The 21,252-nt window shown below is 49.0% G+C and overlaps 7 pseudogenes; all 7 read right to left on the bottom strand.

The window, feature by feature from the left end:
- Positions 1-159: 159 nt before the first annotated feature.
- On the bottom strand, positions 160-372 carry LOC124721193 (annotated as a pseudogene).
- A 3,260-nt stretch (positions 373-3,632) lies between these two features.
- On the bottom strand, positions 3,633-3,845 carry LOC124719640 (annotated as a pseudogene).
- A 3,262-nt stretch (positions 3,846-7,107) lies between these two features.
- LOC124719625 lies at positions 7,108-7,320 on the bottom strand (annotated as a pseudogene).
- Positions 7,321-10,591: 3,271 nt separating this feature from the next.
- Positions 10,592-10,804, bottom strand: LOC124721189 (annotated as a pseudogene).
- A 3,271-nt stretch (positions 10,805-14,075) lies between these two features.
- LOC124719621 lies at positions 14,076-14,288 on the bottom strand (annotated as a pseudogene).
- A 3,269-nt stretch (positions 14,289-17,557) lies between these two features.
- On the bottom strand, positions 17,558-17,770 carry LOC124719614 (annotated as a pseudogene).
- A 3,269-nt stretch (positions 17,771-21,039) lies between these two features.
- Positions 21,040-21,252, bottom strand: LOC124719603 (annotated as a pseudogene).

Raw genomic sequence — 21,252 nt, 5'->3', positions numbered from 1 at the left:
AAAAAAATTACGTAAGATAATCTTAAATTAATTAAAAGAAATCGTGGTGTGTAAGCAACTAACTACTGGGCACATCAACAACTACGACAAGTTTTGCTACCAGCGGAATATCTGATCACTGCAGAATGTTAACCCATTTCAGGCTGTGTTTTAATTAATTTTAGGTGGGCCGATCCCAGCGGTACTGCAATGCCGGGCCAACCCGCTACAGAGGTGGAGCAAGCCCCTAGCACTCCGTCAGAAGCCAAAAATGAGTTTAATATTCTGGTCGTGTGATGCAGGACGTATCAGATATTAAGCTGATAAGAACAGATACTACACTTTTTTTCCCTCCTACCTCCCCTATAGCCCTACCTTTTCCTCTCCAAAAATGCCGCCATCCTCTAGTGTCGACGCAGCACGTAAAGCAGGGTGTTGTTAGTAGCAAGACTTATTGCCATAAACCGAAAATAAAAGCGGAGGCATACTCTGCTATGCCTCAGGGGGCGACGACACACTACTCAGAAACACACCTCCCTCTGCAGGTGTGAGGCAAGTGATGATTTTAAAAACTAAATAGAAAGAAATAAATAAAGACAGAAATGAAGGCAAAATACAAAAAAAACAGCGACGCAGCACACTCAAACGAACTGGCGAGATAATCCCATCGCCCATAGAATTAACAAAGTAATAATCCTCTAAGATAGATTATGCGTTTTCCAATTTTCCAATAATTTTTCATACAAGGTTCACACAATTCGCATGTTACCAATTTCCATATTATCAGTATCACAGAACAGTCTACTCTAGTGATGCCCAGAAGGCCAATATCAAATCTGGGGTATGGGTAAGTCAAGGGTAGTTTGAAAGTCCGAGTGACAAAGATCCAGGGGTACACTCAGGCAATTCTTATACGAGGTGCCATAGTTAGCCCGGAACACCTTTTGATAACCATCAACCATTGCAACTTTAAGAAATCTTGCAAAAGTAATGGTATATTTCCAGGCAGATTCCGCCAGGCGATGCTGGCTCCAAAGGTAGTCCATGAAAGAGACAGCTTCTGCGAGGCAAAGGTCATAGATCGTGAAAATAGTTTGGCCCAAGAGACACACCATTGCGTTACGTCGTGTTCGGGGGTTGGTCTGAATATCAGGGGTAAGGAACCAGTCGACTGACACATAGTCCAGTGTAGTCCCACCGATCAGCGTTAATAGCACACGTGCAAGGTCCCACACTTCTGTGACGTGAGGGCATAGGAGACGATGCTCTCTGGTGTCTACGTCACCACATCGGCCGCAAGCAGCCGAGGGCCATAGGAGGATGGCCGCCAGGCGATGATTAGTGGGTATTAAATTGTTTACAACGCGATACCATAGCGCTGAAACTTCTGTGGGAAGGGCTAGGTGGTTGATATTAGCCCAAGCGTGGTGCCAGATGACCGACGGTCGTCTGTCCTCCAATTTGTGTGGTGTGAGCTGGCCTCGAAGCGCCTAGTAAAGGCGCTTCGATGTGCGTGCTTTGTCGGTGGCCACTGCTAGGATGTAACTTTGATTGAGGTGATAGTCCTTGACTGTCGTCATCCGGAATGGAATATGTGTCAAGCATACTGGTGCACGCGCCGATTGTAGGCGATAACGGTCGAAAAGCACCGCTGTTGTCCCACCTGGGTCAATCTCACGCAAAGTGGCGATACGGTGAATCAGGATTGCCGCACATTTGTGGGGAAAGTCAATGAGTCCAAGGCGACTATCGACTTTTGGCAGTGTACAAGTCTGTGCATCAACTTTGAATAGTGCACGCCGCCACAATAGGCAATATACTGTTTGTGAGATGGCTCTGCTGGTTTGTTTCGGTAGCGTAAGGAGTTGTGCTACATACCATGCCCGTGATAGGATGTAAGTATTAATCAGTTGGATTCGTTGATGGAGGTCGAGTCGTTGATCAGTGTGACTCACGCAAAGTCCTCTGATGCGCGTGAGAATCCGCCTGCACGTGAGTGTTAACATGCGCTGTGGACAGGCAGTCACCTCAAGACCCAAGATACGTTGTTCCCCTACAATCCGGTAGCATGGGCGTTCGATGGTCAATGATCGTGGTCCTAGTGGGATTAGCACCATTTTGTTGGATTTTAACATGGCACCGGATGCTCGTTCATAAACGTGGAGGACTCGGCGAACCGAATCGATGTCCCTGGCGTTTGCTACAAACACACCTACACCATCCGCCTACGCCACACTGCGGAAGGTGACGCCTGGGAAAGGAACACCATCGACCATGCGTCCGATGTCACGCAGCATGGGGTACAGCGCCAAAGCGATAAAATACACTGACAAGGGACACCCTTGTCGAACTGATCGTCTGATGGGAATTGGTCGTGATCTGCAACCGTTCACAATGATTGTGGAATTTGCTCCATCCAAGAAGTGCCGGATGACTCTTATGAAGTGCTCCCCGAAACCCATCCGCTACATAACGGCCAGCAGGTAGGATGGGAGACCCTATCGGAGGCACCGGCGAAATCTAGGGATCAATTGCAGTCGGGGTTCGAGCGTCGGCGGTGGGTGAGTAAGACAGCATCACGGTATATAGAAGCAGCGGTGAAGGTGGTTCGATTCGAAACGCCACATGATTGAGTGGGACAAAGTACCTTATTCATTCCCTGTTTAAGACGTGGAGCCACACTTCGTGCCACCAACTTATAATCAGTGTTAAGAACGGTGATGGGACGTACGTCTTTAGCCCATCAGTGACCTGTGACCTTTGGATTAAAGCCAATACGTACAGCTAGAAAATCGGCGGGTAGCTCGCAACCAGCAAAAATCTCCTCGCACATTTTGCAGAAGCGGTCTCCTAACAGGCCGGAAAACCTAGCACTTCGATTAGTGCTGGAATGGCACAATCGAAGGGCGGTATCCTTGCGGAGTACCGCCAGAGATGAAAAACCGCAGTGTCAGGGCCTAAATGCTTGCAGCGTGTGCGTTCCACATGAGGGAGTGACATACGGTGGTGCGGGCTGATATGGCAACAGGCGACCGTCGAAAACATCGCAAAAGCAAGTGCCGGAAGGAACGACAATATACGAGAGCACTCGTCAACAGCCCAGTACTACCCTCCATGTCGAGGAGTAAACTGCGACTCCTATTTGAACGCCGCTAGCTGCCAGGGCAGTGGAGAAGCCGTGAGGCCGCCCCACAGCAGCGTCAGGCCGGTGCGAGCTATACTGGCGCGAGCTACACCTAGCCGAGTGCTTACGTCGTCCACCATATGTGTGTGTGCGTGTGTACACACGTATTCTGCGTGTGTGCGGCGGCGACGACGACGACGTTCGCGAGGAGCTAAGGTTATAACTCCAAACAATTTAATTAAAATTATCTGTGACCAGACCATAAGAGACGCTAACGAGGCATCCGAAGGCACTGTCCTGTGCCCCCATAAATTACCAGCCTAGCGTAATGCGGCTGCAAGTGCGGTCCGGCTAACCGCAAAAAAAAAAAAAAAAAATTACTTAAGATAATCTTAAATTAATTAAAAGAAATCGTGGTGTGTAAGCAACTAACTACTGGGCACATCAACAACTACGACAAGTTTTGCTACCAGCGGAATATCTGATCACTGCAGAATGTTAACCCATTTCAGGCTGTGTTTTAATTAATTTTAGGTGGGCCGATCCCGGCGGTACTGCAATGCCGGGCCAACCCGCTACAGAGGTGGAGCAAGCCCCTAGCACTCCGTCAGAAGCCAAAAATGAGTTTAATATTCTGGTCGTGTGATGCAGGACGTATCAGATATTAAGCTGATAAGAACAGATACTACACTTTTTTTCCCTCCTACCTCCCCTATAGCCCTACCTTTTCCTCTCCAAAAATGCCGCCATCCTCTAGTGTCGACGCAGCACGTAAAGCAGGGTGTTGTTAGTAGCAAGACTTATTGCCATAAACCGAAAATAAAAGCGGAGGCATACTCTGCTATGCCTCAGGGGGCGACGACACACTACTCAGAAACACACCTCCCTCTGCAGGTGTGAGGCAAGTGATGATTTTAAAAACTAAATAAAAAGAAATAAATAAAGACAGAAATGAAGGCAAAATAAAAAAAAAAAACAGCGACGCAGCACACTCAAACGAACTGGCGAGATAATCCCATCGCCCATAGAATTAACAAAGTAATAATCCTCTAAGATAGATTATGCGTTTTCCAATTTTCCAATAATTTTTCATACAAGGTTCACACAATTCGCATGTTACCAATTTCCATATTATCAGTATCACAGAACAGTCTACTCTAGTGATGCCCAGAAGGCCAATATCAAATCTGGGGTATGGGTAAGTCAAGGGTAGTTTGAAAGTCCGAGTGACAAAGATCCAGGGGTACACTCAGGCAATTCTTATACGAGGTGCCTTAGTTAGCCCGGAACACCTTTTGATAACCATCAACCATTGCAACTTTAAGAAATCTTGCAAAAGTAATGGTATATTTCCAGGCAGATTCCGCCAGGCGATGCTGGCTCCAAAGGTAGTCCATGAAAGAGACAGCTTCTGCGAGGCAAAGGTCATAGATCGTGAAAATAGTTTGGCCCAAGAGACACACCATTGCGTTACGTCGTGTTCGGGGGTTGGTCTGAATATCAGGGGTAAGGAACCAGTCGACTGACACATAGTCCAGTGTAGTCCCACCGATCAGCGTTAATAGCACACGTGCAAGGTCCCACACTTCTGTGACGTGAGGGCATAGGAGACGATGCTCTCTGGTGTCTACGTCACCACATCGGCCGCAAGCAGCCGAGGGCCATAGGAGGATGGCCGCCAGGCGATGATTAGTGGGTATTAAATTGTTTACAACGCGATACCATAGCGCTGAAACTTCTGTGGTAAGGGCTAGGTGGTTGATATTAGCCCAAGCGTGGTGCCAGATGACCGACGGTCGTCTGTCCTCCAATTTGTGTGGTGTGAGCTGGCCTCGAAGCGCCTAGTAAAGGCGCTTCGATGTGCGTGCTTTGTCGGTGGCCACTGCTAGGATGTAACTTTGATTGAGGTGATAGTCCTTGACTGTCGTCATCCGGAATGGAATATGTGTCAAGCATACTGGTGCACGCGCCGATTGTAGGCGATAACGGTCGAAAAGCACCGCTGTTGTCCCACCTGGGTCAATCTCACGCAAAGTGGCGATACGGTGAATCAGGATTGCCGCACATTTGTGGGGAAAGTCAATGAGTCCAAGGCGACTATCGACTTTTGGCAGTGTACAAGTCTGTGCATCAACTTTGAATAGTGCACGCCGCCACAATAGGCAATATACTGTTTGTGAGATGGCTCTGCTGGTTTGTTTCGGTAGCGTAAGGAGTTGTGCTACATACCATGCCCGTGATAGGATGTAAGTATTAATCAGTTGGATTCGTTGATGGAGGTCGAGTCGTTGATCAGTGTGACTCACGCAAAGTCCTCTGATGCGCGTGAGAATCCGCCTGCACGTGAGTGTTAACATGAACTGCGGACAGGCAGTCACCTCAAGACCCAAGATACGTTGTTCCCCTACAATCCGGTAGCATGGGCGTTCGATGGTCAATGATCGTGGTCCTAGTGGGATTAGCACCATTTTGTTGGATTTTAACATGGCACCGGATGCTCGTTCATAAACGTGGAGGACTCGGCGAACCGAATCGATGTCCCTGGCGTTTGCTACAAACACACCTACACCATCCGCCTACGCCACACTGCGGAAGGTGACGCCTGGGAAAGGAACACCATCGACCATCCGTCCGATGTCACGCAGCATGGGGTACAGCGCCAAAGCGATAAAATACACTGACAAGGGACACCCTTGTCGAACTGATCGTCTGATGGGAATTGGTCGTGATCTGCAACCGTTCACAATGATTGTGGAATTTGCTCCATCCAAGAAGTGCCGGATGACTCTTATGAAGTGCTCCCCGAAACCCATCCGCTACATAACGGCCAGCAGGTAGGATGGGAGACCCTATCGGAGGCACCGGCGAAATCTAGGGATCAATTGCAGCCGGGGTTCGAGCGTCGGCGGTGGGTGAGTAAGACAGCATCACGGTATATAGAAGCAGCGGTGAAGGTGGTTCGATTCGAAACGCCACATGATTGAGTGGGACAAAGTACCTTATTCATTCCCTGTTTAAGACGTGGAGCCACACTTCGTGCCACCAACTTATAATCAGTGTTAAGAACGGTGATGGGACGTACGTCTTTAGCCCATCAGTGACCTGTGACCTTTGGATTAAAGCCAATACGTACAGCTAGAAAATCGGCGGGTAGCTCGCAACCAGCAAAAATCTCCTCGCACATTTTGCAGAAGCGGTCTCCTAACAGGCCGGAAAACCTAGCACTTCGATTAGTGCTGGAATGGCACAATCGAAGGGCGGTATCCTTGCGGAGTACCGCCAGAGATGAAAAACCGCAGTGTCAGGGCCTAAATGCTTGCAGCGTGTGCGTTCCACATGAGGGAGTGACATACGGTGGTGCGGGCTGATATGGCAACAGGCGACCGTCGAAAACATCGCAAAAGCAAGTGCCGGAAGGAACGACAATATACGAGAGCACTCGTCAACAGCCCAGTACTACCCTCCATGTCGAGGAGTAAACTGCGACTCCTATTTGAACGCCGCTAGCTGCCAGGGCAGTGGAGAAGCCGTGAGGCCGCCCCACAGCAGCGTCAGGCCGGTGCGAGCTATACTGGCGCGAGCTACACCTAGCCGAGTGCTTACGTCGTCCACCATATGTGTGTGTGCGTGTGTACACACGTATTCTGCGTGTGTGCGGCGGCGACGACGACGACGTTCGCGAGGAGCTAAGGTTATAACTCCAAACAATTTAATTAAAATTATCTGTGACCAGACCATAAGAGACGCTAACGAGGCATCCGAAGGCACTGTCCTGTGCCCCCATAAATTACCAGCCTAGCGTAATGCGGCTGCAAGTGCGGTCCGGCTAACCGCAAAAAAAAAAAAAAAAAATTACTTAAGATAATCTTAAATTAATTAAAAGAAATCGTGGTGTGTAAGCAACTAACTACTGGGCACATCAACAACTACGACAAGTTTTGCTACCAGCGGAATATCTGATCACTGCAGAATGTTAACCCATTTCAGGCTGTGTTTTAATTAATTTTAGGTGGGCCGATCCCGGCGGTACTGCAATGCCGGGCCAACCCGCTACAGAGGTGGAGCAAGCCCCTAGCACTCCGTCAGAAGCCAAAAATGAGTTTAATATTCTGGTCGTGTGATGCAGGACGTATCAGATATTAAGCTGATAAGAACAGATACTACACTTTTTTTCCCTCCTACCTCCCCTATAGCCCTACCTTTTCCTCTCCAAAAATGCCGCCATCCTCTAGTGTCGACGCAGCACGTAAAGCAGGGTGTTGTTAGTAGCAAGACTTATTGCCATAAACCGAAAATAAAAGCGGAGGCATACTCTGCTATGCCTCAGGGGGCGACGACACACTACTCAGAAACACACCTCCCTCTGCAGGTGTGAGGCAAGTGATGATTTTAAAAACTAAATAAAAAGAAATAAATAAAGACAGAAATGAAGGCAAAATAAAAAAAAAAACAGCGACGCAGCACACTCAAACGAACTGGCGAGATAATCCCATCGCCCATAGAATTAACAAAGTAATAATCCTCTAAGATAGATTATGCGTTTTCCAATTTTCCAATAATTTTTCATACAAGGTTCACACAATTCGCATGTTACCAATTTCCATATTATCAGTATCACAGAACAGTCTACTCTAGTGATGCCCAGAAGGCCAATATCAAATCTGGGGTATGGGTAAGTCAAGGGTAGTTTGAAAGTCCGAGTGACAAAGATCCAGGGGTACACTCAGGCAATTCTTATACGAGGTGCCTTAGTTAGCCCGGAACACCTTTTGATAACCATCAACCATTGCAACTTTAAGAAATCTTGCAAAAGTAATGGTATATTTCCAGGCAGATTCCGCCAGGCGATGCTGGCTCCAAAGGTAGTCCATGAAAGAGACAGCTTCTGCGAGGCAAAGGTCATAGATCGTGAAAATAGTTTGGCCCAAGAGACACACCATTGCGTTACGTCGTGTTCGGGGGTTGGTCTGAATATCAGGGGTAAGGAACCAGTCGACTGACACATAGTCCAGTGTAGTCCCACCGATCAGCGTTAATAGCACACGTGCAAGGTCCCACACTTCTGTGACGTGAGGGCATAGGAGACGATGCTCTCTGGTGTCTACGTCACCACATCGGCCGCAAGCAGCCGAGGGCCATAGGAGGATGGCCGCCAGGCGATGATTAGTGGGTATTAAATTGTTTACAACGCGATACCATAGCGCTGAAACTTCTGTGGTAAGGGCTAGGTGGTTGATATTAGCCCAAGCGTGGTGCCAGATGACCGACGGTCGTCTGTCCTCCAATTTGTGTGGTGTGAGCTGGCCTCGAAGCGCCTAGTAAAGGCGCTTCGATGTGCGTGCTTTGTCGGTGGCCACTGCTAGGATGTAACTTTGATTGAGGTGATAGTCCTTGACTGTCGTCATCCGGAATGGAATATGTGTCAAGCATACTGGTGCACGCGCCGATTGTAGGCGATAACGGTCGAAAAGCACCGCTGTTGTCCCACCTGGGTCAATCTCACGCAAAGTGGCGATACGGTGAATCAGGATTGCCGCACATTTGTGGGGAAAGTCAATGAGTCCAAGGCGACTATCGACTTTTGGCAGTGTACAAGTCTGTGCATCAACTTTGAATAGTGCACGCCGCCACAATAGGCAATATACTGTTTGTGAGATGGCTCTGCTGGTTTGTTTCGGTAGCGTAAGGAGTTGTGCTACATACCATGCCCGTGATAGGATGTAAGTATTAATCAGTTGGATTCGTTGATGGAGGTCGAGTCGTTGATCAGTGTGACTCACGCAAAGTCCTCTGATGCGCGTGAGAATCCGCCTGCACGTGAGTGTTAACATGAACTGCGGACAGGCAGTCACCTCAAGACCCAAGATACGTTGTTCCCCTACAATCCGGTAGCATGGGCGTTCGATGGTCAATGATCGTGGTCCTAGTGGGATTAGCACCATTTTGTTGGATTTTAACATGGCACCGGATGCTCGTTCATAAACGTGGAGGACTCGGCGAACCGAATCGATGTCCCTGGCGTTTGCTACAAACACACCTACACCATCCGCCTACGCCACACTGCGGAAGGTGACGCCTGGGAAAGGAACACCATCGACCATCCGTCCGATGTCACGCAGCATGGGGTACAGCGCCAAAGCGATAAAATACACTGACAAGGGACACCCTTGTCGAACTGATCGTCTGATGGGAATTGGTCGTGATCTGCAACCGTTCACAATGATTGTGGAATTTGCTCCATCCAAGAAGTGCCGGATGACTCTTATGAAGTGCTCCCCGAAACCCATCCGCTACATAACGGCCAGCAGGTAGGATGGGAGACCCTATCGGAGGCACCGGCGAAATCTAGGGATCAATTGCAGCCGGGGTTCGAGCGTCGGCGGTGGGTGAGTAAGACAGCATCACGGTATATAGAAGCAGCGGTGAAGGTGGTTCGATTCGAAACGCCACATGATTGAGTGGGACAAAGTACCTTATTCATTCCCTGTTTAAGACGTGGAGCCACACTTCGTGCCACCAACTTATAATCAGTGTTAAGAACGGTGATGGGACGTACGTCTTTAGCCCATCAGTGACCTGTGACCTTTGGATTAAAGCCAATACGTACAGCTAGAAAATCGGCGGGTAGCTCGCAACCAGCAAAAATCTCCTCGCACATTTTGCAGAAGCGGTCTCCTAACAGGCCGGAAAACCTAGCACTTCGATTAGTGCTGGAATGGCACAATCGAAGGGCGGTATCCTTGCGGAGTACCGCCAGAGATGAAAAACCGCAGTGTCAGGGCCTAAATGCTTGCAGCGTGTGCGTTCCACATGAGGGAGTGACATACGGTGGTGCGGGCTGATATGGCAACAGGCGACCGTCGAAAACATCGCAAAAGCAAGTGCCGGAAGGAACGACAATATACGAGAGCACTCGTCAACAGCCCAGTACTACCCTCCATGTCGAGGAGTAAACTGCGACTCCTATTTGAACGCCGCTAGCTGCCAGGGCAGTGGAGAAGCCGTGAGGCCGCCCCACAGCAGCGTCAGGCCGGTGCGAGCTATACTGGCGCGAGCTACACCTAGCCGAGTGCTTACGTCGTCCACCACCTACTGCATATGTGTGTGTGCGTGTGTACACACGTATTCTGCGTGCGTGCGGCGGCGACGACGACGACGTTCGCGAGGAGCTAAGGTTATAACTCCAAACAATTTAATTAAAATTATCTGTGACCAGACCATAAGAGACGCTAACGAGGCATCCGAAGGCACTGTCCTGTGCCCCCATAAATTACCAGCCTAGCGTAATGCGGCTGCAAGTGCGGTCCGGCTAACCGCAAAAAAAAAAAAAAAAAAATTACTTAAGATAATCTTAAATTAATTAAAAGAAATCGTGGTGTGTAAGCAACTAACTACTGGGCACATCAACAACTACGACAAGTTTTGCTACCAGCGGAATATCTGATCACTGCAGAATGTTAACCCATTTCAGGCTGTGTTTTAATTAATTTTAGGTGGGCCGATCCCAGCGGTACTGCAATGCCGGGCCAACCCGCTACAGAGGTGGAGCAAGCCCCTAGCACTCCGTCAGAAGCCAAAAATGAGTTTAATATTCTGGTCGTGTGATGCAGGACGTATCAGATATTAAGCTGATAAGAACAGATACTACACTTTTTTTCCCTCCTACCTCCCCTATAGCCCTACCTTTTCCTCTCCAAAAATGCCGCCATCCTCTAGTGTCGACGCAGCACGTAAAGCAGGGTGTTGTTAGTAGCAAGACTTATTGCCATAAACCGAAAATAAAAGCGGAGGCATACTCTGCTATGCCTCAGGGGGCGACGACACACTACTCAGAAACACACCTCCCTCTGCAGGTGTGAGGCAAGTGATGATTTTAAAAACTAAATAGAAAGAAATAAATAAAGACAGAAATGAAGGCAAAATAAAAAAAACAGCGACGCAGCACACTCAAACGAACTGGCGAGATAATCCCATCGCCCATAGAATTAACAAAGTAATAATCCTCTAAGATAGATTATGCGTTTTCCAATTTTCCAATAATTTTTCATACAAGGTTCACACAATTCGCATGTTACCAATTTCCATATTATCAGTATCACAGAACAGTCTACTCTAGTGATGCCCAGAAGGCCAATATCAAATCTGGGGTATGGGTAAGTCAAGGGTAGTTTGAAAGTCCGAGTGACAAAGATCCAGGGGTACACTCAGGCAATTCTTATACGAGGTGCCTTAGTTAGCCCGGAACACCTTTTGATAACCATGAACCATTGCAACTTTAAGAAATCTTGCAAAAGTAATGGTATATTTCCGGTCAGATTCCGCCAGGCGATGCTGGCTCCAAAGGTAGTCCATGAAAGAGACAGCATCTGCGAGGCAAAGGTCATAGATCGTGAAAATGGTTTGGCCCAAGAGACACACCATTGTGTTACGTCGTATTCGGGGGTTGGTCTGAATACCAGGGTTAAGGAACCAGTCGACTGACACATAGTCCAGTGTAGTCCCACCGATCAGCGTTAATAGCACACGTGCAAGATCCCACACTTCTGTGACGTGAGGGCATAGGAGACGATGCTCTCTGGTGTCTACGTCACCACATCGGCCGCAAGCAGCCGAGGGCCATAGGAGGATGGCCGCCAGGCGATGATTAGTGGGTATTAAATTGTTTACAACGCGATACCATAGCGCTGAAACTTCTGTGGGAAGGGCTAGGTGGTTGATATTAGCCCAAGCGTGGTGCCAGATGACCGACGGTCGTCTGTCCTCCAATTTGTGTGGTGTGAGCTGGCCTCGAAGCGCCTAGTAAAGGCGCTTCGATGTGCGTGCCTTGTCGGTGGCCACTGCTAGGATGTAACTTTGATTGAGGTGATAGTCCTTGACTGTCGTCATCCGGAATGGAATATGTGTCAAGCATACTGGTGCACGCGCCGATTGTAGGCGATAACGGTCGAAAAGCACCGCTGTTGTCCCACCTGGGTCAATCTCACGCAAAGTGGCGATACGGTGAATCAGGATTGCCGCACATTTGTGGGGAAAGTCAATGAGTCCAAGGCGACTATCGACTTTTGGCAGTGTACAAGTCTGTGCATCAACTTTGAATAGTGCACGCCGCCACAATAGGCAATATACTGTTTGTGAGATGGCTCTGCTGGTTTGTTTCGGTAGCGTAAGGAGTTGTGCTACATACCATGCCCGTGATAGGATGTAAGTATTAATCAGTTGGATTCGTTGATGGAGGTCGAGTCGTTGATCAGTGTGACTCACGCAAAGTCCTCTGATGCGCGTGAGAATCCGCCTGCACGTGAGTGTTAACATGCGCTGTGGACAGGCAGTCACCTCAAGACCCAAGATACGTTGTTCCCCTACAATCCGGTAGCATGGGCGTTCGATGGTCAATGATCGTGGTCCTAGTGGGATTAGCACCATTTTGTTGGATTTTAACATGGCACCGGATGCTCGTTCATAAACGTGGAGGACTCGGCGAACCGAATCGATGTCCCTGGCGTTTGCTACAAACACACCTACACCATCCGCCTACGCCACACTGCGGAAGGTGACGCCTGGGAAAGGAACACCATCGACCATGCGTCCGATGTCACGCAGCATGGGGTACAGCGCCAAAGCGATAAAATACACTGACAAGGGACACCCTTGTCGAACTGATCGTCTGATGGGAATTGGTCGTGATCTGCAACCGTTCACAATGATTGTGGAATTTGCTCCATCCAAGAAGTGCCGGATGACTCTTATGAAGTGCTCCCCGAAACCCATCCGCTACATAACGGCCAGCAGGTAGGATGGGAGACCCTATCGGAGGCACCGGAGAAATCTAGGGATCAATTGCAGCCGGGGTTCGAGCGTCGGCGGTGGGTGAGTAAGACAGCATCACGGTATATAGAAGCAGCGGTGAAGGTGGTTCGATTCGAAACGCCACATGATTGAGTGGGACAAAGTACCTTATTCATTCCCTGTTTAAGACGTGAAGCCACACTTCGTGCCACCAACTTATAATCAGTGTTAAGAACGGTGATGGGACGTACGTCTTTAGCCCATCAGTGACCTGTGACCTTTGGATTAAAGCCAATACGTACAGCTAGAAAATCGGCGGGTAGCTCGCAACCAGCAAAAATCTCCTCGCACATTTTGCAGAAGCGGTCTCCTAACAGGCCGGAAAACCTAGCACTTCGATTAGTGCTGGAATGGCACAATCGAAGGGCGGTATCCTTGCGGAGTACCGCCAGAGATGAAAAACCGCAGTGTCAGGGCCTAAATGCTTGCAGCGTGTGCGTTCCACATGAGGGAGTGACATACGGTGGTGCGGGCTGATATGGCAACAGGCGACCGTCGAAAACATCGCAAAAGCAAGTGCCGGAAGGAACGACAATATACGAGAGCACTCGTCAACAGCCCAGTACTACCCTCCATGTCGAGGAGTAAACTGCGACTCCTATTTGAACGCCGCTAGCTGCCAGGGCAGTGGAGAAGCCGTGAGGCCGCCCCACAGCAGCGTCAGGCCGGTGCGAGCTATACTGGCGCGAGCTACACCTAGCCGAGTGCTTACGTCATCCACCACCTACTGCATATGTGTGTGTGCGTGTGTACACACGTATTCTGCGTGCGTGCGGCGGCGACGACGACGACGTTCGCGAGGAGCTAAGGTTATAACTCCAAACAATTTAATTAAAATTATCTGTGACCAGACCATAAGAGACGCTAACGAGGCATCCGAAGGCACTGTCCTGTGCCCCCATAAATTACCAGCCTAGCGTAATGCGGCTGCAAGTGCGGTCCGGCTAACCGCAAAAAAAAAAAAAAAAAAAAAATTACTTAAGATAATCTTAAATTAATTAAAAGAAATCGTGGTGTGTAAGCAACTAACTACTGGGCACATCAACAACTACGACAAGTTTTGCTACCAGCGGAATATCTGATCACTGCAGAATGTTAACCCATTTCAGGCTGTGTTTTAATTAATTTTAGGTGGGCCGATCCCGGCGGTACTGCAATGCCGGGCCAACCCGCTACAGAGGTGGAGCAAGCCCCTAGCACTCCGTCAGAAGCCAAAAATGAGTTTAATATTCTGGTCGTGTGATGCAGGACGTATCAGATATTAAGCTGATAAGAACAGATACTACACTTTTTTTCCCTCCTACCTCCCCTATAGCCCTACCTTTTCCTCTCCAAAAATGCCGCCATCCTCTAGTGTCGACGCAGCACGTAAAGCAGGGTGTTGTTAGTAGCAAGACTTATTGCCATAAACCGAAAATAAAAGCGGAGGCATACTCTGCTATGCCTCAGGGGGCGACGACACACTACTCAGAAACACACCTCCCTCTGCAGGTGTGAGGCAAGTGATGATTTTAAAAACTAAATAGAAAGAAATAAATAAAGACAGAAATGAAGGCAAAATAAAAAAAAACAGCGACGCAGCACACTCAAACGAACTGGCGAGATAATCCCATCGCCCATAGAATTAACAAAGTAATAATCCTCTAAGATAGATTATGCGTTTTCCAATTTTCCAATAATTTTTCATACAAGGTTCACACAATTCGCATGTTACCAATTTCCATATTATCAGTATCACAGAACAGTCTACTCTAGTGATGCCCAGAAGGCCAATATCAAATCTGGGGTATGGGTAAGTCAAGGGTAGTTTGAAAGTCCGAGTGACAAAGATCCAGGGGTACACTCAGGCAATTCTTATACGAGGTGCCTTAGTTAGCCCGGAACACCTTTTGATAACCATGAACCATTGCAACTTTAAGAAATCTTGCAAAAGTAATGGTATATTTCCGGTCAGATTCCGCCAGGCGATGCTGGCTCCAAAGGTAGTCCATGAAAGAGACAGCATCTGCGAGGCAAAGGTCATAGATCGTGAAAATGGTTTGGCCCAAGAGACACACCATTGCGTTACGTCGTATTCGGGGGTTGGTCTGAATACCAGGGTTAAGGAACCAGTCGACTGACACATAGTCCAGTGTAGTCCCACCGATCAGCGTTAATAGCACACGTGCAAGATCCCACACTTCTGTGACGTGAGGGCATAGGAGACGATGCTCTCTGGTGTCTACGTCACCACATCGGCCGCAAGCAGCCGAGGGCCATAGGAGGATGGCCGCCAGGCGATGATTAGTGGGTTTTAAATTGTTTACAACGCGATACCATAGCGCTGAAACTTCTGTGGGAAGGGCTAGGTGGTTGATATTAGCCCAAGCGTGGTGCCAGATGACCGACGGTCGTCTGTCCTCCAATTTGTGTGGTGTGAGCTGGCCTCGAAGCGCCTAGTAAAGGCGCTTCGATGTGCGTGCCTTGTCGGTGGCCACTGCTAGGATGTAACTTTGATTGAGGTGATAGTCCTTGACTGTCGTCATCCGGAATGGAATATGTGTCAAGCATACTGGTGCACGCGCCGATTGTAGGCGATAACGGTCGAAAAGCACCGCTGTTGTCCCACCTGGGTCAATCTCACGCAAAGTGGCGATACGGTGAATCAGGATTGCCGCACATTTGTGGGGAAAGTCAATGAGTCCAAGGCGACTATCGACTTTTGGCAGTGTACAAGTCTGTGCATCAACTTTGAATAGTGCACGCCGCCACAATAGGCAATATACTGTTTGTGAGATGGCTCTGCTGGTTTGTTTCGGTAGCGTAAGGAGTTGTGCTACATACCATGCCCGTGATAGGATGTAAGTATTAATCAGTTGGATTCGTTGATGGAGGTCGAGTCGTTGATCAGTGTGACTCACGCAAAGTCCTCTGATGCGCGTGAGAATCCGCCTGCACGTGAGTGTTAACATGCGCTGTGGACAGGCAGTCACCTCAAGACCCAAGATACGTTGTTCCCCTACAATCCGGTAGCATGGGCGTTCGATGGTCAATGATCGTGGTCCTAGTGGGATTAGCACCATTTTGTTGGATTTTAACATGGCACCGGATGCTCGTTCATAAACGTGGAGGACTCGGCGAACCGAATCGATGTCCCTGGCGTTTGCTACAAACACACCTACACCATCCGCCTACGCCACACTGCGGAAGGTGACGCCTGGGAAAGGAACACCATCGACCATCCGTCCGATGTCACGCAGCATGGGGTACAGCGCCAAAGCGATAAAATACACTGACAAGGGACACCCTTGTCGAACTGATCGTCTGATGGGAATTGGTCGTGATCTGCAACCGTTCACAATGATTGTGGAATTTGCTCCATCCAAGAAGTGCCGGATGACTCTTATGAAGTGCTCCCCGAAACCCATCCGCTACATAACGGCCAGCAGGTACGATGGGAGACCCTATCGGAGGCACCGGCGAAATCTAGGGATCAATTGCAGCCGGGGTTCGAGCGTCGGCGGTGGGTGAGTAAGACAGCATCACGGTATATAGAAGCAGCGGTGAAGGTGGTTCGATTCGAAACGCCACATGATTGAGTGGGACAAAGTACCTTATTCATTCCCTGTTTAAGACGTGAAGCCACACTTCGTGCCACCAACTTATAATCAGTGTTAAGAACGGTGATGGGACGTACGTCTTTAGCCCATCAGTGACCTGTGACCTTTGGATTAAAGCCAATACGTACAGCTAGAAAATCGGCGGGTAGCTCGCAACCAGCAAAAATCTCCTCGCACATTTTGCAGAAGCGGTCTCCTAACAGGCCGGAAAACCTAGCACTTCGATTAGTGCTGGAATGGCACAATCGAAGGGCGGTATCCTTGCGGAGTACCGCCAGAGATGAAAAACCGCAGTGTCAGGGCCTAAATGCTTGCAGCGTGTGCGTTCCACATGAGGGAGTGACATACGGTGGTGCGGGCTGATATGGCAACAGGCGACCGTCGAAAACATCGCAAAAGCAAGTGCCGGAAGGAACGACAATATACGAGAGCACTCGTCAACAGCCCAGTACTACCCTCCATGTCGAGGAGTAAACTGCGACTCCTATTTGAACGCCGCTAGCTGCCAGGGCAGTGGAGAAGCCGTGAGGCCGCCCCACAGCAGCGTCAGGCCGGTGCGAGCTATACTGGCGCGAGCTACACCTAGCCGAGTGCTTACGTCATCCACCACCTACTGCATATGTGTGTGTGCGTGTGTACACACGTATTCTGCGTGCGTGCGGCGGCGACGACGACGACGTTCGCGAGGAGCTAAGGTTATAACTCCAAACAATTTAATTAAAATTATCTGTGACCAGACCATAAGAGACGCTAACGAGGCATCCGAAGGCACTGTCCTGTGCCCCCATAAATTACCAGCCTAGCGTAATGCGGCTGCAAGTGCGGTCCGGCTAACCGCAAAAAAAAAAAAAAAAAAATTACTTAAGATAATCTTAAATTAATTAAAAGAAATCGTGGTGTGTAAGCAACTAACTACTGGGCACATCAACAACTACGACAAGTTTTGCTACCAGCGGAATATCTGATCACTGCAGAATGTTAACCCATTTCAGGCTGTGTTTTAATTAATTTTAGGTGGGCCGATCCCGGCGGTACTGCAATGCCGGGCCAACCCGCTACAGAGGTGGAGCAAGCCCCTAGCACTCCGTCAGAAGCCAAAAATGAGTTTAATATTCTGGTCGTGTGATGCAGGACGTATCAGATATTAAGCTGATAAGAACAGATACTACACTTTTTTTCCCTCCTACCTCCCCTATAGCCCTACCTTTTCCTCTCCAAAAATGCCGCCATCCTCTAGTGTCGACGCAGCACGTAAAGCAGGGTGTTGTTAGTAGCAAGACTTATTGCCATAAACCGAAAATAAAAGCGGAGGCATACTCTGCTATGCCTCAGGGGGCGACGACACACTACTCAGAAACACACCTCCCTCTGCAGGTGTGAGGCAAGTGATGATTTTAAAAACTAAATAGAAAGAAATAAATAAAGACAGAAATGAAGGCAAAATAAAAAAAAACAGCGACGCAGCACACTCAAACGAACTGGCGAGATAATCCCATCGCCCATAGAATTAACAAAGTAATAATCCTCTAAGATAGATTATGCGTTTTCCAATTTTCCAATAATTTTTCATACAAGGTTCACACAATTCGCATGTTACCAATTTCCATATTATCAGTATCACAGAACAGTCTACTCTAGTGATGCCCAGAAGGCCAATATCAAATCTGGGGTATGGGTAAGTCAAGGGTAGTTTGAAAGTCCGAGTGACAAAGATCCAGGGGTACACTCAGGCAATTCTTATACGAGGTGCCTTAGTTAGCCCGGAACACCTTTTGATAACCATGAACCATTGCAACTTTAAGAAATCTTGCAAAAGTAATGGTATATTTCCGGTCAGATTCCGCCAGGCGATGCTGGCTCCAAAGGTAGTCCATGAAAGAGACAGCATCTGCGAGGCAAAGGTCATAGATCGTGAAAATGGTTTGGCCCAAGAGACACACCATTGCGTTACGTCGTATTCGGGGGTTGGTCTGAATACCAGGGTTAAGGAACCAGTCGACTGACACATAGTCCAGTGTAGTCCCACCGATCAGCGTTAATAGCACACGTGCAAGATCCCACACTTCTGTGACGTGAGGGCATAGGAGACGATGCTCTCTGGTGTCTACGTCACCACATCGGCCGCAAGCAGCCGAGGGCCATAGGAGGATGGCCGCCAGGCGATGATTAGTGGGTTTTAAATTGTTTACAACGCGATACCATAGCGCTGAAACTTCTGTGGGAAGGGCTAGGTGGTTGATATTAGCCCAAGCGTGGTGCCAGATGACCGACGGTCGTCTGTCCTCCAATTTGTGTGGTGTGAGCTGGCCTCGAAGCGCCTAGTAAAGGCGCTTCGATGTGCGTGCCTTGTCGGTGGCCACTGCTAGGATGTAACTTTGATTGAGGTGATAGTCCTTGACTGTCGTCATCCGGAATGGAATATGTGTCAAGCATACTGGTGCACGCGCCGATTGTAGGCGATAACGGTCGAAAAGCACCGCTGTTGTCCCACCTGGGTCAATCTCACGCAAAGTGGCGATACGGTGAATCAGGATTGCCGCACATTTGTGGGGAAAGTCAATGAGTCCAAGGCGACTATCGACTTTTGGCAGTGTACAAGTCTGTGCATCAACTTTGAATAGTGCACGCCGCCACAATAGGCAATATACTGTTTGTGAGATGGCTCTGCTGGTTTGTTTCGGTAGCGTAAGGAGTTGTGCTACATACCATGCCCGTGATAGGATGTAAGTATTAATCAGTTGGATTCGTTGATGGAGGTCGAGTCGTTGATCAGTGTGACTCACGCAAAGTCCTCTGATGCGCGTGAGAATCCGCCTGCACGTGAGTGTTAACATGCGCTGTGGACAGGCAGTCACCTCAAGACCCAAGATACGTTGTTCCCCTACAATCCGGTAGCATGGGCGTTCGATGGTCAATGATCGTGGTCCTAGTGGGATTAGCACCATTTTGTTGGATTTTAACATGGCACCGGATGCTCGTTCATAAACGTGGAGGACTCGGCGAACCGAATCGATGTCCCTGGCGTTTGCTACAAACACACCTACACCATCCGCCTACGCCACACTGCGGAAGGTGACGCCTGGGAAAGGAACACCATCGACCATCCGTCCGATGTCACGCAGCATGGGGTACAGCGCCAAAGCGATAAAATACACTGACAAGGGACACCCTTGTCGAACTGATCGTCTGATGGGAATTGGTCGTGATCTGCAACCGTTCACAATGATTGTGGAATTTGCTCCATCCAAGAAGTGCCGGATGACTCTTATGAAGTGCTCCCCGAAACCCATCCGCTACATAACGGCCAGCAGGTACGATGGGAGACCCTATCGGAGGCACCGGCGAAATCTAGGGATCAATTGCAGCCGGGGTTCGAGCGTCGGCGGTGGGTGAGTAAGACAGCATCACGGTATATAGAAGCAGCGGTGAAGGTGGTTCGATTCGAAACGCCACATGATTGAGTGGGACAAAGTACCTTATTCATTCCCTGTTTAAGACGTGAAGCCACACTTCGTGCCACCAACTTATAATCAGTGTTAAGAACGGTGATGGGACGTACGTCTTTAGCCCATCAGTGACCTGTGACCTTTGGATTAAAGCCAATACGTACAGCTAGAAAATCGGCGGGTAGCTCGCAACCAGCAAAAATCTCCTCGCACATTTTGCAGAAGCGGTCTCCTAACAGGCCGGAAAACCTAGCACTTCGATTAGTGCTGGAATGGCACAATCGAAGGGCGGTATCCTTGCGGAGTACCGCCAGAGATGAAAAACCGCAGTGTCAGGGCCTAAATGCTTGCAGCGTGTGCGTTCCACATGAGGGAGTGACATACGGTGGTGCGGGCTGATATGGCAACAGGCGACCGTCGAAAACATCGCAAAAGCAAGTGCCGGAAGGAACGACAATATACGAGAGCACTCGTCAACAGCCCAGTACTACCCTCCATGTCGAGGAGTAAACTGCGACTCCTATTTGAACGCCGCTAGCTGCCAGGGCAGTGGAGAAGCCGTGAGGCCGCCCCACAGCAGCGTCAGGCCGGTGCGAGCTATACTGGCGCGAGCTACACCTAGCCGAGTGCTTACGTCATCCACCACCTACTGCATATGTGTGTGTGCGTGTGTACACACGTATTCTGCGTGCGTGCGGCGGCGACGACGACGACGTTCGCGAGGAGCTAAGGTTATAACTCCAAACAATTTAATTAAAATTATCTGTGACCAGACCATAAGAGACGCTAACGAGGCATCCGAAGGCACTGTCCTGTGCCCCCATAAATTACCAGCCTAGCGTAATGCGGCTGCAAGTGCGGTCCGGCTAACCGCAAAAAAAAAAAAAAAAAAATTACTTAAGATAATCTTAAATTAATTAAAAGAAATCGTGGTGTGTAAGCAACTAACTACTGGGCACATCAACAACTACGACAAGTTTTGCTACCAGCGGAATATCTGATCACTGCAGAATGTTAACCCATTTCAGGCTGTGTTTTAATTAATTTTAGGTGGGCCGATCCCGGCGGTACTGCAATGCCGGGCCAACCCGCTACAGAGGTGGAGCAAGCCCCTAGCACTCCGTCAGAAGCCAAAAATGAGTTTAATATTCTGGTCGTGTGATGCAGGACGTATCAGATATTAAGCTGATAAGAACAGATACTACACTTTTTTTCCCTCCTACCTCCCCTATAGCCCTACCTTTTCCTCTCCAAAAAT

This window comes from Schistocerca piceifrons, chromosome 1 (assembly GCF_021461385.2).
Source record: "Schistocerca piceifrons isolate TAMUIC-IGC-003096 chromosome 1, iqSchPice1.1, whole genome shotgun sequence".
Lineage (NCBI taxonomy): Eukaryota > Metazoa > Arthropoda > Insecta > Orthoptera > Acrididae > Schistocerca > Schistocerca piceifrons.
The sequence above is the reverse complement of the archived record's forward strand: the minus strand, read 5'-3'. Positions and strand labels throughout refer to the sequence as shown.